Genomic DNA, 15,697 nt, shown 5'->3' on the forward strand with positions numbered 1-15,697 from the left:
TAAAAAATCACCGCAATATCAATAGACGGACTAATCCTATGAAGTTATCTAACACTACAAAGTAAATACTCAAAAATAATTTTAGATCTATAGACCTGTGATACTTTGTCAGATGCATGTTTGTTGTTAAAATTTCAAGAGAATATTCTGCTTTCTATGATCAACTCGCAAATGTAGAGGAATGTGCTTTCTATGATCAACTCGCAAATGTAGAGGAATGTATTTATCCTGCAGCCCAAGGACTAAGTTTTTCCCAAATTTGGGATAGCAATGATGAGAGACAACGTTAGAATCACCTACATGAAAATAACACAACAAATATTAAACATGAAATCCCCTATGTAGATCCTGTAATAGATTCCTAATCAAATCATCTTGAAGAAGTTGTTAGGAATCAATCCGCTTCCTATGATCGAATTCCAAATTTAGACTATGATCGAATTCCAAATTTAGATGAATTGCCCTGCAGCCCAAGGATCAATCATCTCTCAAATCACGCATGCCCAAGTACCAATATTTCCAATGCTAAATACTCACAACTAAATAAAAATAACACTAACAAACACTTGACCACGACCCCTTTATACTGATTATGCAGCCACAAAGCCCTAATTCTCCTGCCACTAAATATGTAAAAATATGAACAAGTGCAATAGCATGGAAGGGGATGAAATTATTTAGATAATACTTCCAATTACAATAGCTAATATTGTGGACGCCCTTGTGGCGTCTAACATCCTATCTCCAAATATAGTCAACCAGATAGATCAACACAAGCAGATCCTTCAAGGGACCAAAAAACATAAGATCACACGGTCATGTTATCAACGCTTCTTTACAAGGAAAGTGCATATAGTTATAAAGCGTACACAACCCACTACCCAAAATTAACCTAATTACTTACACAGTGAAGTGTCTTGATCTATTTTGATCCTCTAACCCCAACAGAAAAACACACATTTAACCTAATTACTTAAAGAGTGAAACTTCACAAAAATTACTGAAAAAATGCCCTAGATCTCTGCACATGTAGTACATTGAAACGTGTCACTTACATCTCCATCGACCTATGGAAAACACAATTATAATTTTTTCCAATTAATTTCAACATGTAGTCTATGTTGTCTTTATAAAGTGAGAAAAAATCATTTTTCGAGTATTAGTTTTATTTTTGAATTTATTATCTTTATTTTAAAAAAAACCATTTTTCTAGTATTAGTTTTACTTCTAAATTTACGATCTTTATTTTTATTTTTATTTTTAATGTAACGCGCGGCTCCTCTGTAAATTCGTACAACTTGCTTTAAAAATTTATCAAATAAAAGACAAAGATTTGTGATCCAATATATATGAGTCTACTAAATATAAAATATGCGCATTCACGTGGCTCCACCTCAAACGCACAAGTAAGAACATATATATGAGTCTACTAAATATAAAATATGTGTGTTCACGTGGCTCCACCTCAAACAGTTTTAATATTTCCAACATTAAACATGTGTTCTTTTTTTTTATCACATCTAGTAATTGCCATTTTCCCTGACAAGATTATTATAGGGCTTGGTTGAGATTCTGCCAAGGTGCCCCAGGAAAAAGGAGATGAGTTAGATAAAATAATGATGTATTATATTTTCAGAGTTCATTTATTCAATGAGTATTTTATTTTTCATTACTTCAATACAGCAAACGTCTCATCAAATTTTATTGAATACTTAATCAATATATATAAAATAAATTAAATAGGGTGTCAAATTTTATTGAATACTTAATCAATATATATGTAGATAAAATAATGATGTATTATATTTTGAGAGTTCATTTATCCCAGGAGTATTTTATTTTTCACCACTTCAATACAGCAAACGTCTCATCAAATTTTATTGAATACTTAATCAATATATATAAAATAAATTAAATAGGGTGTATAGTATGTTTATAAAAAACAAAAAAAATTCTCATCAAATTTTATTGAATACTTAATTAATATATATAAAATAAATTAAATAGGGTGTAAAAATTGATAGTATGTTTATAAAAAACAAAAAAAATTAACAGTTATTTAACCGTTTTCATTATTTACAGCATACACAATCAAATTATTAACATTATATTATATTAATTAAAAATTAATTGCTTACCTATTTTGTAAGAATGGTGGGTATTATGGGTGAAATATTGGTTTTATCTAGTCAACACAATGACAAGTTTGTCCACTCTTGCTTTACTCTGCCGAAACTTATCACGCAAATGTTCATAAAAAAATATCACAATTCAATTTCAATGTTAATGTCGTATATTCAGTGTTAATGTAGGGTTTTTTGCTTTTATTTTTACAGACTGAAAATTACAACCTCAAAAATATTAGTCAGAATAAGTGCAATAATCTAACCACTTAAAACAAAGTGCCTTAATCTAAAAGACCACTTAAATATTTTTAAGAGAAATGAATAAAATAGGGAAGAAATTAAATTGTCAAAAAAGGCTCTCATTATACAGAAAGAGTTTGTCATCTCACAAGAGTTTGGCATCTCACAAAGTGATTCCTCGCATGGTTTCATTTCATAAAATCTTCAAAGTTATATATAACCTGATTGATCTTTAGACCTGCATACTATCAAATTTTTACTTTCACAGGGCACTGAAACGAATATCATTTTAACAAAGACCAATAGTAAAAACAAGCATTTTTTTTTTCTACCTCATGACAATTTCTTGTTACTGCAACGTTTTTATATTTTACATGAAATCTTCAAATTTGTATATAACCTGATTGATCCTCAGACCTGCATACTATCAAATCTTTACATTCATATACACTGAAACGAACATCATTTTAACAAAGTTTATACTAAAAACAATCAACTTTTTTTGCTATTCAATTTTACCTCCTTGTTCTGAAAACGACCCATAAATATATCATGGTTTGTCATGCATAAAATTCATAAACAGTTTTTTGGAGTCGCATATGATTTTTAACAAATGCCGACGGGAATCAATCCTACTGCACCATATGCATTGTCCTAATTAATGGTCAATTTAGAACAGCCACCATCAGCACAAAGCAGATTTATTAACCAGTCGTTGCCTTCTTTAGCTCTGCCAAGTTTTTTTGTCAATCTTGGAATTAAAAGTTAGTTGATATGCATATAGTGGTCTGTTCAATCTTAGATGGCGTTGCAGTTCCCTTCTATTCTGGGGTTCAACTACATTTGAACCGGCGGAGAATGGGAGATGTTAACCGGTGGTACGGCAAATGGCATTAACCACCAAGGATGTGGCAAGTAAATTCCTTTAACTGAAAAATGAGACCTTGCATTAACCAAACTGGTAACTGACTTCGTCGGATATGAACTTAGTAGAAGAATATTCAAAGGATATAAAATCCTGACCATACAGATCATTCTAGATTTCAAATTCCTAAACCCAATCCCAATATACCGCGTAATAAAGAAAATATGTGTGTTTATTGCTAGTATTATAAACCATGACAATTTATTGCTATTAAAAAGTTAAATAGTACATTAGACACCATGATATCATTATATAACACCTATAAGCCGGACAACCCATTTCACATTACACCTTAAAGATTGAAGGGAAAACTTCATATCTGGTATCGTCATGAGCTAAATTGGAAACTAAATGACCCCTAGCTATTCTGACGAATCCCGATAAACACATTAATAAACCATGGTCAATGCCAAATTAGAGGGACGAAGGCAAATACAAAGATAAGAAAATATCGTATTGGTGCAGACATTAAACGTAGAAAGAAAGAATAATAGAAGCACTTCCCCCCATGGTTGTCCTTCAGATGGCAATCTCACGCTAGCCTGAGGAAGACCAGATACACGCTCGCTTGCAAAGGAGGATAGTAGGCCGGACACTATTCAGACCAGATAATGAAGAGCAGTAGTGATTTATTGGAAAGTCAGAGATACTGATATGAACAACGCTTCTAGAGAAAGACATAACATAAAACCTAACTGGATTCATTTCCCAATTTATTCAATTCATTATCCTAACTGTATTCATTTCATGAGAAAATGAAACAATCTGAATCTCTCTTAATAAATAAAATACCTCGATTAGAGGTGAGAAGAACCGCTGACATTGAAGACCATGTTGAAAGATCCATGTAGCTAAGAACCCAATCTAAATCATCGATGTGTGTTCAATGCACAGCGGAAACCAGAGGTGAAAAGAACATAGTACAGTCAAAGTCACAAGAGAGACTGAAGACTATTGAAGTCAGCGACCAATGCAACAAATTAAAAGATGTGAAAAGGTTAATAGAAAAAACCACTCTGAAGAACAATCCGCTACAACAACAACTGGAAAAGGCATGCACACATATTGTGGCAACTCGGTCGATGTTCATCTGTTAAAGTTTCGCACCTCCAGAAAATACAAGCAAAAACAGATCACGATTTTAGGGCAACCTAGAAGAAATAAATATGTAGCTTTAGAGAAATCAGAAATAGTGGATTCCTATGTCTTTTTAAGTACAAAAACGTAAGTGTTTACCTCTAAATCACAAGTAACAACATAGTGGGATAACAATATGATCAGTGCCAGGAGTTAAACATGAAGCAAAAACTGAATTATATGCCCGAAGCTTTCAGACACCGGAGAGACGAGCTCGAGTGCTTTCAGATATTTCCCATCCAATGGCAAGCATGTCACGACCCAATTGAAATAATGCTATGCCGATTCAAACAGAACCACCGCAGCACAAGCTGTAGATAAACCTTGATTCAGTACACCTCCATCAGAACCAGAATACGGCTTGTCTCAAAGATACTAGAACATAAAAAATATTCCACTTTCAAGATACAGGCTCAAAAAAGAAAGTTAAACTGTTTGAAATGGTAATCCTTACTATTCCCAAGGAGAATATGGCGACTAGGCTTTCAAAATATTGAAAACATGTAACTTCAACTAAAGGACTGATCCAGACTTATGCCCATGCTTTTCCTCTTGTTCTTGCACCTCTAACAAACAGAGAACATGAACATATAACTGGAACTAAATACCACTCATGAGCGCTTAATTGCAAACCTCTTGGATGATGATTTCCACCCAAAAATACCTTCTAACCCACCTTTCAATCTACTGTCCTGCACAATTTATGCCATGGGCTGCAGATTGTGGAGTAATCATAAAATATCACCGAGAAAACATTAGCCTGAGTAATCCTCTAAAGTTATCCAACACTACGAAGTACACCCTCAAAAATTGAAAACACACAACTTTAACTAAATGACTGATCAGACGTATTATGCCCCTGTTTATCCTCTAGTTCTAGTTTAACGTGAATGGATCATATGATCTTGCACCTCCAACCAAAAGAGAACATGAAAATGTACCTACAGCTAAAAACCAATGATTTCGACCAAAAAAATGCCTTTTAACCCACATTTCAATCCATTGTCCTGCACAATTTATGCCTAGGGCTGCAAATTGTGGAGTAATCATAAAAAATCACCGAAATAACAATAGGCGGACTATTCCTATGAAGTTATCCAACACAAAAAAGAAAATACTCAAAAAGAATTTTAGATCTATAGACCTGCGATACTTTGTTGATGCCTGTTTGTTGATAAAATTCCAAGAGAATATTCTGCTTTCTATGATCAACTCGCAAATGTAAAGGAATGTATTTACCCTGCAGCCCAAAGACCAATTCTTTCCCAAATCAGGCATAGCAATGATTGGAGACAACGTTAGAATCGCCTACATGAAAATAACACAACAAATATACAACACCAAATCCTCTATGTAGATCCTGTAACAGATTCCTAATCAAGTCTCCTTGAAGAAGTTGCCAGGAATCAATCGCTTCCTATGATCGAATTCCCAATTTAGATAAATTGCCCTGCAGCCCCAGGGTCAATCAGCTCTCAAACCACGCATGCCAAGTACCAATAGCGCCAATGCTAAATACTGACAACGAAATAAAAATAACATTAACAAACACTCTACCACTACCCCCTTTACACTGATTCTGCATCCATTGAGCTCTAATTCTCATGCCACTAAATATGTAAACCATCTAAACCAGACAAGCAATAGCGTGGAAGGGGGCGAATGATTCAGATAATAATTTCAATTACGAGCAGCCATCTTGAGGTCTAGTCAAGCAGATAGACCAACACAAGCAGATCCCCTTCAAGGGACCAAAAAGCATAAGATCGCATCATCCTGTTATCAACGCTTCGAAAGTGTGTATAGTTATAAAGCATACACAACCCACTACCTAAGAAAATATAATTAACCTAATTACTTCCAGAGTGAAGCTTCCACTGATCGATTTTGATCCTCTAACCACAATAGAAAAACACACATTTAACCTAATCACTTAGAGTGAAACTTCACAAAAATACCTGAAAGAATGCCCTAGATCTCTGCACAAGTAGTATATTGAAACGTGTCGCTTGACATATCTATAAACCTATAGAAAACCCAACCCCAATCCACAATCCCATTCCCAGTTCACATCTCAACATGAGCTAATGTGGTATATTACGGTGTTAAAATATATAATAGTATAGAAATTAAGGGTAGAGAGCACCAGTAGAGAAGAATAAGACGGTAGAAACAATAAAATGTGCTGAAATTAAAGACATAGAGCACCACTGATGAACAACCGCAAGCCTCTGTACCCTATGATGAAAGACAAAGCATCACCGACAGCCTCTGTACCCTATGATGAAAGACAGAGCATCACCGATGAAAAACCGTGAGCCGCTGTATTGGGAGGAAAAATATCAACGAGTAATGCTATTTTATAACTGCCTGAGGACAAACAGTAGCAAGTGGCGGAAGACTGATAAAACCATTTCATCCCTTTCCTTACATGAGGAAATTCATCGCATTTCCCTTCCTGTGAAGGGGGAACGGCGGTAAAGAAGTGAATGAATGTGATTTCACAAGAACGGGAACTCATCAATTTATAAGCGGAAGGAGTTAAATGGACGGTGACGATCAAACGGTGGAAGAATATGGATGAAGGTGATCAAAACGACATCTGGAAAAGAAAAAAGAAGGAATGGCGTGCATTGGATTCTAATCTTTTTGTACCACCGACTTATGTTAATTTTAACGTCAGCGCGGATCGCAGAGATATGGAATTTTTTTCGACTCTAGGCACTAATAGCTCCGAGGGGAATTGAATCTGCGCACTTCATCTAATTAACTAGCAATTGTTCCAAAAGGTACAAAGAGAGGCCGATAGGATTATTAAATAGGAATTGTTGAATTTTTCTAGAAGAGATGTTGGTTCAAGCCTAATGAATGAGCAATTTGAGTTGGCTAAAGGCTTTCTAATTGTTTTTTATTATGGTAAAATTATATTGATAATTCATTGGTTTTACTTTACTTTCAAAAGCTTGAAGGAATTTGAAAAGCAAGTATAGAATTGCTTTGTGGGATTTGATCCCAAAATCATTGCTTTGTAAATACATACTCAATGAAATGTTAATTGGTTGAAACCCTGCAAAGAACACATTGAATGTCTTATTTCATTTTAGTGTAAGTTAATTACCCAAAATCAAAAAACCTCTATAGATGGCCAAACATATACGAAGCTTGCTAGTGACCAAGGCAATAACCACCATGACTATCCCCTACCAATATATTTCATTCAAAACCATAATTGTATATTGCCTTTAGAAAGTGAAAACATAATATTACAAAACATATTGATATATTGCTATTAAAAAGTTGATTCCATTAGAAACCATGATATTATCGGATGCCTCGGATCCATCAAGACTGAGGCTGAATTTGTTGATCGTAAGGGCTGTATTCCACAGCCTCCAACCCACAACATTGACAGCTGAGTCAACAGTCCCAACGAATTGGGCCAAGATTTCAATTCTGCGCAATCAGAAACCCACAACTTCTTCAAGCTGCTCAAGTGACCTAGAGAACAGGGCAGCATTTCCAACAAAGCATTTCCCAAAGAAAATTCTTCCAAACTGCTTAGGTTTTCAATATCCTAACAATTCTTTTTATGTAATTCTGAATTTTCTAATTTTTTTAATATAATTATCTGATCATTAACTTGCAATTTCTAAATCTGTTCACATAATTTTCAATTACTAAAATGATTAATTTGTCAATCAAGTGAATTACAAAAATCTACTTTTTAATCTAGAAGGATTTCTTATTGATATTGAAAAGTTTTAAAACAAAACTAATGCATTGCTTATAATGCCCTTTGGTTATTAACTTATTCTTTGTAAAACCAAAATGATCATTGATAACCCTACCCCTACTAATAAAATTAAGAAGATTGGTTATGCTTTGTATGACCAAAATGATAACCCTACTAATAAATTTGAGAAGATAGGTTATGCTTTGTAAGACCAAAATGATAACTCCACTAATAAATTTGAGAAGGATGAGCAGCAGAACATTGAAATGAGTCATCCGTAAGTTGTAACAAAAGGATTTAGGATTTCCAACCTGCCTAAAACGTTGGGAAGCCTAAACAAAGTTCAACCCGGTTAAGAGGCTGGAAGCCTAGACAAGTTTAGTCAAACCCGTAAGGGTAAAATGACCCTATACACTGAACAAGGGTGTTAACACCCATGCTGGGGAAGAGGCAAAATGAAGCAGTCTCCAGGTCCTCCCTCATGAAACATGATGTAATCTACTTATTTTGCAAAGTAATATAAGATGTATTCTCTTTCTAGAAATGGAAAATAAACAGATCAAAAGAACAAATCCTGTTGAGAAGATTGGTTATGCTTTGTATGACCAAAATGATAACCCTACTAATAAATTTGAGAAGATAGGTTATGCTTTGTAAGACCAAAATGATAACTCCACTAATAAATTTGAGAAGGACGAGCTACAGAACATTGAAACGAGTCATTCGTAAGTTGTAACAAAAGGATTTAGGATTTCCAACCTGCCTAAAACATTGCAAAGCCTAAACAAAGTTCAACCCGGTTAAGAGGCTGGAAGCCTAGACAAGTTTAGTCAAACCCATAAGGGTAAAATGACCCTATACACTGAACAAGGGTGATAACACCCATGCTGGGGAAGAGGCAAAATGAAGCAGTCTCCAGGTCCTTCCTCATGACACATGATGTAATCTACTTATTTTGCAAAGTAATATAAGATGTATTCTCTTGCTAGAAATGGAAAATAAACCGATCAAAAGAAAAAATCCGATCTAACTTCATTTGTAAAAGCTACAGTCCTTAAAGGTGTCTCTGCAAGAAAGATATCATGGGATACAATTCACATTTAGGCAAGGAGAGTCAATTTGTGATTCTATTCAACTTCAACCAAATGGAAGGCAAAAGAAAACCGATCTGGAAACCAATTTATCATCCTTTTGAGAGTGAATCCCCTAATCTTGTAGAGTGAATCCCATCATATTACAGAATGAAATAGAAGTCTAAAGGATTTATCAGAGACATTACAAAGAACGCTATCACAGTGGAGAGCTGCTTCACAAGGCAGGACATGGATTCTGCTTATTCACCACAGAAACTCTTGTTGTTGAAGATGAGAAGCAGCACAAAAGTAAGTCATTCCACAACTACTACAAACTTACAACAATATTAACATCCTGCAAATATTCTCATCTATGAGGAGCTTTGGGGGCCTATAGATTACAAGAGAATAGCAGAAATTCTTCACTAAACATGTTAGTAGCGTACTGATCATCTTGGCGGTTGGAGACAGAACTGGTGTTGAAGCTCTCTTTCCTCACAAACCCAGCAGGGGCTTTCTTGTCATAATTCTGAGTACAAAATTTGACTGTCATTTTCTACATCTTTCTATTTATATACATTGTTTGAACTCCTGTACAAAATTTCCCACAGAAGAGAAACAAAAGATATTACAATCATATTGTAAGAGAAAAAAAGATATTACAATCATATTGTAAGAGAAATGATCTGGCTACTAACAAATGAAAACCAACATGAAATGATGATTCAAGCACTACAAAGCTAAATCCTAGTTTTCAAAATACATTATGTATTAACTACATGTGGGCATCAGACTGTCCTTGTACAGTGACTTAAGCTATTTGGCTAGCAAGAAATGAAAAGAATTCAAAACAAAGATGTTATTACTAATCAAGTTTGACACATGAATAGATATGCATATTAAGGGACACAACCACCTTTAAAGGAAAAGAAACAAATAATACTAAGATCCCCAGATATATATATAACAATAGTGTGGAGTTATTTCAACGAGGCTTGTCAAGGTAATCCCAACTATTGTGGATCATGAGGCATTACTTTAAGAGACAATTACGAGATCAGTTTCAAAGCAGAGCTGTAGGAGATGGATTAAACAACAGAGCAGAACTTTATGCTTTTTGGTAGATTCTGAAAATAGCAATAGAGAAAGGTTTAAATTGTCTACAGGTGATAAGAGATTCCAAACACATTGCAGAGAGGTCAAATGGAAATTTCAATCAGGAAAATTTGCAGCTGGCCCATGATTGGACGGAATCAGAGAAGCAAGGAAAAATTCCATGTCATTATCTTTTCAGCATGTCTGCAAGGGATAAATATGAAGGTTGATATATTGTTCAAGTAAGCACTGAGGATGCAGAACAGATGGATGGAGATGATTGAATACCACATCTGGACCTTCTCATTCAATCTATTTCTAATCAAGCTATTATAGTAATGACCTTTTGGATGGCTGTTTTGGAAGCAGTGTGTTGTAAAATTTCCATGTTTAAGAAACTGATCGTAAGTAGTTTTCTTTGGTGTCTTGAAAAACCTGGAGGATTGCATTAGGTGAAGGCTTTTGAAATTTCTTAAGAGTTCATGTATGGCACAACACACACACATATATATGAGAGCACTGGATTTATCAGAGGGTTGGTGGATGGGAGATTGCTGAAGAAGTTGTGGTCTCTTTCCCAATTTCCCTGTGATCCCAGTTTCTGTGGGAAAACTCTCAACATCCAATAAAAGTTGCCAACTACACTCAAGGGAATCAAGTTTTTCTTAAACTCTCAATGAAATTTTGTTTTTTCCTTCTAGCAGAACCCTTTCATTCAGATGTGCTTTTGCATGCTGCAAGCTAGAAAAACTTCTTGTCACTTTCATCGTGCCAAAACAGAGAGATACAGAGCATGAGATGTGCAATAAAACCCTAAGAGGGAACGGAGATGGCTAAATACCGGCTGTGTTTGCAATGTACATAAACCACCAAGAACAAACATCTAAACATCTTCAAGAACAAACTTCATTAATTCTGAAATAAATATAGACCCAATTTAACAATAGTATATAACAATTTGTTTTGAACAACACCAATTGGTATTGAGGCACCATTAATCTCCCATTCTCTGTTAAAAAGCTATTAGATCATATTTGAAGAGCATGATCGTGAGGAAGAATCATACAAAATGCACATAAACTGTAGCTTATGCAAGAGGTATTGACCAGGCAATTTCTTTGTAGCATACAGCTTACAAAATAATGTTACAAAAAATCACCTTGTTGAGATTCAAGCCTGAATCTGCTTAAAATTGAACAATCTGGTTCTAGTCTTTCACTGGCAAGAGACCTCATTAGATCCATAGCTAATAGCAGCAAGGCTCAAATCCGACATGTTGGTTGCCCATCTTTTAGGTCCTCCTGCTGGGCCTTCAATGTTGTAAGCATAAGAAGCCACAGTTGAACCTTCACAATCCTGCGCCCTATCCATTCTCATGGTCCTCTGCAACACTATGAGACTCGAAAATGTAGAAAAGCTATTCCCCTCAAATGTATCAGCCTGCAGGCATACTTCATAATCAATTGCAGATTGAATGAGATAGGGATACTTTGAGTAGATATCCAGCACACCCAGTTTCTTCTTTTCGTAAGGGGCTGGTGTAGCCGACCATGAGCTAGGTCTCGCTGAACCTGGCAACCATGATCGAGAGGACCATCTTATTTGTGGACTTCTTTGGATTTGTATGAAAACAGTGCTGAGGCACCATAAACGCTGATGATAAAATACAAGAATTGAAACATTAAACATTCGCTTGCATGGATGCAATTATGACCAGGAACATTTTAGGAACCATTTTAGTAGCAGAAAGCGCTGAATTCGACTCCATGAAGTATTTTCTGCTGTTTTGATAAGAATAGTATGCTGGAAAATTAATCATACGAGAAAAATAAATGAAATTAAACGAAATGATGATTGTCGTAAGCCAATTACGACCAGGAACAATTTTAAGACAACTTTGGCAGCAGAAAGCACTGAATTCAATTCAAAAAAGTAATCTCTGCTGTTTTGATAGGGACAATATGGTGTAAATTAATCGTACAAACAAAAATCCTAAAACATGTGGCATCCCCATTGGACAGACCAATTCAGCGGGCACATACATATGAAATGAAACGAAATCCAACGGACTAAATGCTCATTGCTAATTGCAGTAATGCAGTTAGAAGCAGGAACATTTTTAAGACCACTTTAGCAGCAGAAAGCACTGAATTGGATTCAATGAAGCATTCCCCGCTCTTTTGATAGGGACAGTACGGTGGAAATTAATCATACGACCATAAATCCTAAAACAAGCAATATCTCCATTGAGCAGGTCAATTCTACAGGCATATACATATGAAATTAAACGAAATCCAAAGAAATAAATGCTGATTGCAGTAACAAAACTACGAGGAATGTTTTTATGACCAGTTTAGCAACAGAAAGCACTGAATTCAACTCAATGCAGTATTCTCTGTTCTTTTGATAAGAACAGTATGGTGGAAATTGATCATAAGGGCCGAAATCCTAAAAAGACCAACATTTTCATTCAACGGGTCAATTTAGCAGGCATATACAAATGAGATTAAACAAAAATATCCAAAGGACTCAATGCTGATTGAATAACAGAATTGAAAGATATTTTCAGCAGACAAAATGGCATTTCAAGAATATTATAAAGAAAAAAAATGTATATCTCAAAGCCCTCAAAGGCTAAACAAGAACATCCTACGAGTCGTTGAAGACCTTAATATTGTCTTCCTACACAGAAAATCAAATTATTTTCGTTATTAAGGACATCAAAAGAGAAATAAGCTTCGACAGAGGATCGGTACCTTTACAAGGCCATTCAGGGAGTTAAAAACGTAAAAATCAAACAACAACCTTCCCCGAGATTCCTGAACTGAATCGAGAAATGTATATCTCATGTGCAACATAATACGATGCATTGGGGGACTAAATTCCAGCTGCAGATGATATTGGATACAACTCTGATATTAGATACAACTCTGGAGACTTCGGCGGACAAATTATCAACAAGAAGGAGGCATTCAAAGACTCTGGCATAATCAAGAACAGGCCAATGGTCGTGCCAAAGAAAAGGGTGTTTACCCTCCAATTTAATAACGGTGTTTACCCTGCATTATTGATGCTGGATTCCCCAGACATAAACTCCCTCTGACTCGCTTCCTCCCAATTCAACTCTTGGGAGCCGTTCATTTCATCTCTCAATTTCTCCATCCCACGGGTTATGATTGGCCATTTGTGTAATTCAGGTTGGTGTTCCACCCATAGTGAATAGGTTGTAACCTCTACGAATCTCTGATTCCTTGAAATAGTTCTCGGCCTTACGGCACCAAATCCACAATATAAATTCTAGCGAAAACAGCATTCTGCATCTCATTCCTAAGAGATAAATTATAAAAATCCCTCCGAATGTCCCCACCGATTCTCCTTTCGTGGCGCCGGTATTAAAAATATTTGGCCATTGCATAAAAACCCTTCTACGTTTTCTCACTGCTCCTTATTATATGCAGGGCCGACAAGATAAACTCAAATACAAATCTACTACATGCAATCTCGTTATGTTTTCCCTTGCTTTCCCATTTCCCACTCTTCCGGACCACAAAAAGAAACCAAATTTTAGAGGCAAATATTTCTCAGAGGCTTTTACGACCGTACAGCACCAAAGCCTCCCAGAGCAAACACACTTTCACTTTTAAATTATTCCTACCAAATTGCACGTAATATACGCATACAACCTTCAGCAATTTTCCCAAGGCAAAATTTCTCAAGCCGGTTCGCGAACCGAAGCTTCTTAAATTTCACAGAGTAAAAAGCGGTGCCAAATATTCTTTACAGTGCCTTCAAGAGACCGGAACCAGCTGTCGCTTCAAACACATACTGAACTTCAAAATCTCAAAAATGTTAACAGAAAACCTACCAAATTCTCAACCATAAAGCAAATTACCTTTCAGACAAAGCCGAAATTTCTAGCTGTGAAAGAATTCAGCAAAGAAGACTTCAAAGGAAACGCCTTTCTGCACTTTATTTAAAGCTTCAATGTACCGGCAATTAAAGAAAGCAGTCCATCCTGCGGGAACCGCCCGCATTGAACCCCAGCCGCAACCTGCAAGAAACCCATCGACACGTTTAAATCTTTAACCATTATCGTTATCAATAAACAGACAAAATAATAACTAAAGCAGCTCCTGCGGTACGAAGAGCATTCGACCTCACAAATCAAAATGATAGCTCTACCTCAGAAATTAAACCGACAGCTCAACTTCCGATTGATCTTTTGCAGAATTTAGAAAAAGAAAATGCCAAACCGACAAAGAAACTTGCATTTTCTGCCGCCAAAGCCAAAGAATTGTACGAGGAGCAGAGCTGACAGAAAATAAAACCAAAAATCAAGCCCTGCGAGCTGCAGAGCGACGACGGCCTCAATTCCGCGGAATTCACCGGTAAATCCAGCGGTTTATCCGCACACCGTAAAACGGAGGAGCAAAAACAGAGCCAGCTATACTGTAAGTCTGCACATTATCTCTTTGCCTTCGCTGAAGGTAGCCATCCAAATGGTTTACATCCAAATGGTTTATCAATTAATTCTGTAATGTTCCAGACGTGCCATATCCCTTTCCACTGTCCACCGCCGCCCACTCCCAACGAAAACATCGGAAAAATTACGGGAATTCATGCTGCTTATGCGAACGAAGCTGTTGCAGAGGGAATTGAAACGATGGAGCGAGAAGAGGCGATCGACCAGGTGTCAGCATGAGAATCAAGCGTGAACAAACACTAAGCAAATTGCCCAGTCCGCCAAGTGTCAGCGTGAGAATCAAAAGGACGACGAAAGTCCCTTTCAAAGGAAGGCCTATCGGCCTAATTAGACTGCCTATCAAAACTAGATTCACCATGTCTCATTACCATTGTTTAAAGGTCTTTGTCTAAATATAATCTTTATGGATGCAATAGAGGGTGAGTTGGAAAATGACTATTGAAAAAATAATTTAAAAAAAAGTTAATGGGTGATATGGTTACACTATCTAGTCTATTTATTTTCAAACAAAAGTAGTATGGTATAATTCAAAGATGGGTTCTAACATGAAAGGAAAATTATTTTTAAAAAATTCAATACCTATTTCAAGGGTTCTAATTGATTGTTCTATCTTTAGTTGTAATCTTTAGTTGTAATGGGAAGGATGGTAATTTCTCAAATAAATTTATTTTAAGGGATTTATTAATATTAGGTTAGTTATATATATTATCATATTTTTGAAGTTAGAGAAAGGAAATTGGTATTGAAGTATTAATTTTATCTAATATTTTATTAGTTCGTGCTAAAGGTAAGATTTTAGCAATTGATTTGTTTTTTACTATTCATTAGTTGAATTTTGACTAATATATTTTTTAATGTTTACCTTGATATATATATTTTAGCATT

The 15,697-nt window shown here is 35.6% G+C and overlaps 2 long non-coding RNA genes across 5 annotated transcripts; both read right to left on the bottom strand.

Moving 5' to 3' along the window:
- Positions 1-1,284: 1,284 nt before the first annotated feature.
- LOC149182399 (uncharacterized) lies at positions 1,285-6,259 on the bottom strand. The gene is made up of 2 exons (XR_016257122.1): positions 4,084-6,259; positions 1,285-3,886 (listed from the first exon to the last, which is right to left on the bottom strand). It is a non-coding gene; the product is annotated as an uncharacterized LOC149182399 (long non-coding RNA).
- A 3,331-nt stretch (positions 6,260-9,590) lies between these two features.
- On the bottom strand, positions 9,591-14,831 carry LOC149182400 (uncharacterized). 4 transcript variants are annotated; one of them, XR_016257123.1, is made up of 4 exons: positions 14,512-14,831; positions 14,222-14,380; positions 11,489-11,982; positions 9,591-9,825 (listed from the first exon to the last, which is right to left on the bottom strand). It is a non-coding gene; the product is annotated as an uncharacterized LOC149182400 (long non-coding RNA). The 4 variants fall into 4 exon arrangements; XR_016257124.1 differs by having other exon boundaries at positions 11,489-11,900; positions 14,512-14,830; XR_016257125.1 differs by lacking the exons at positions 9,591-9,825; positions 11,489-11,982 and adding an exon at positions 13,483-14,135 and having other exon boundaries at positions 14,512-14,830.
- Positions 14,832-15,697: the final 866 nt, after the last annotated feature.

The sequence above is a fragment of the Pinus tabuliformis genome, chromosome 3_2 (genome assembly GCF_031772625.1).
Source record: "Pinus tabuliformis cultivar Carrire ecotype Pingquan chromosome 3_2, CPIR1, whole genome shotgun sequence".
NCBI lineage: Eukaryota > Viridiplantae > Streptophyta > Pinopsida > Pinales > Pinaceae > Pinus > Pinus tabuliformis.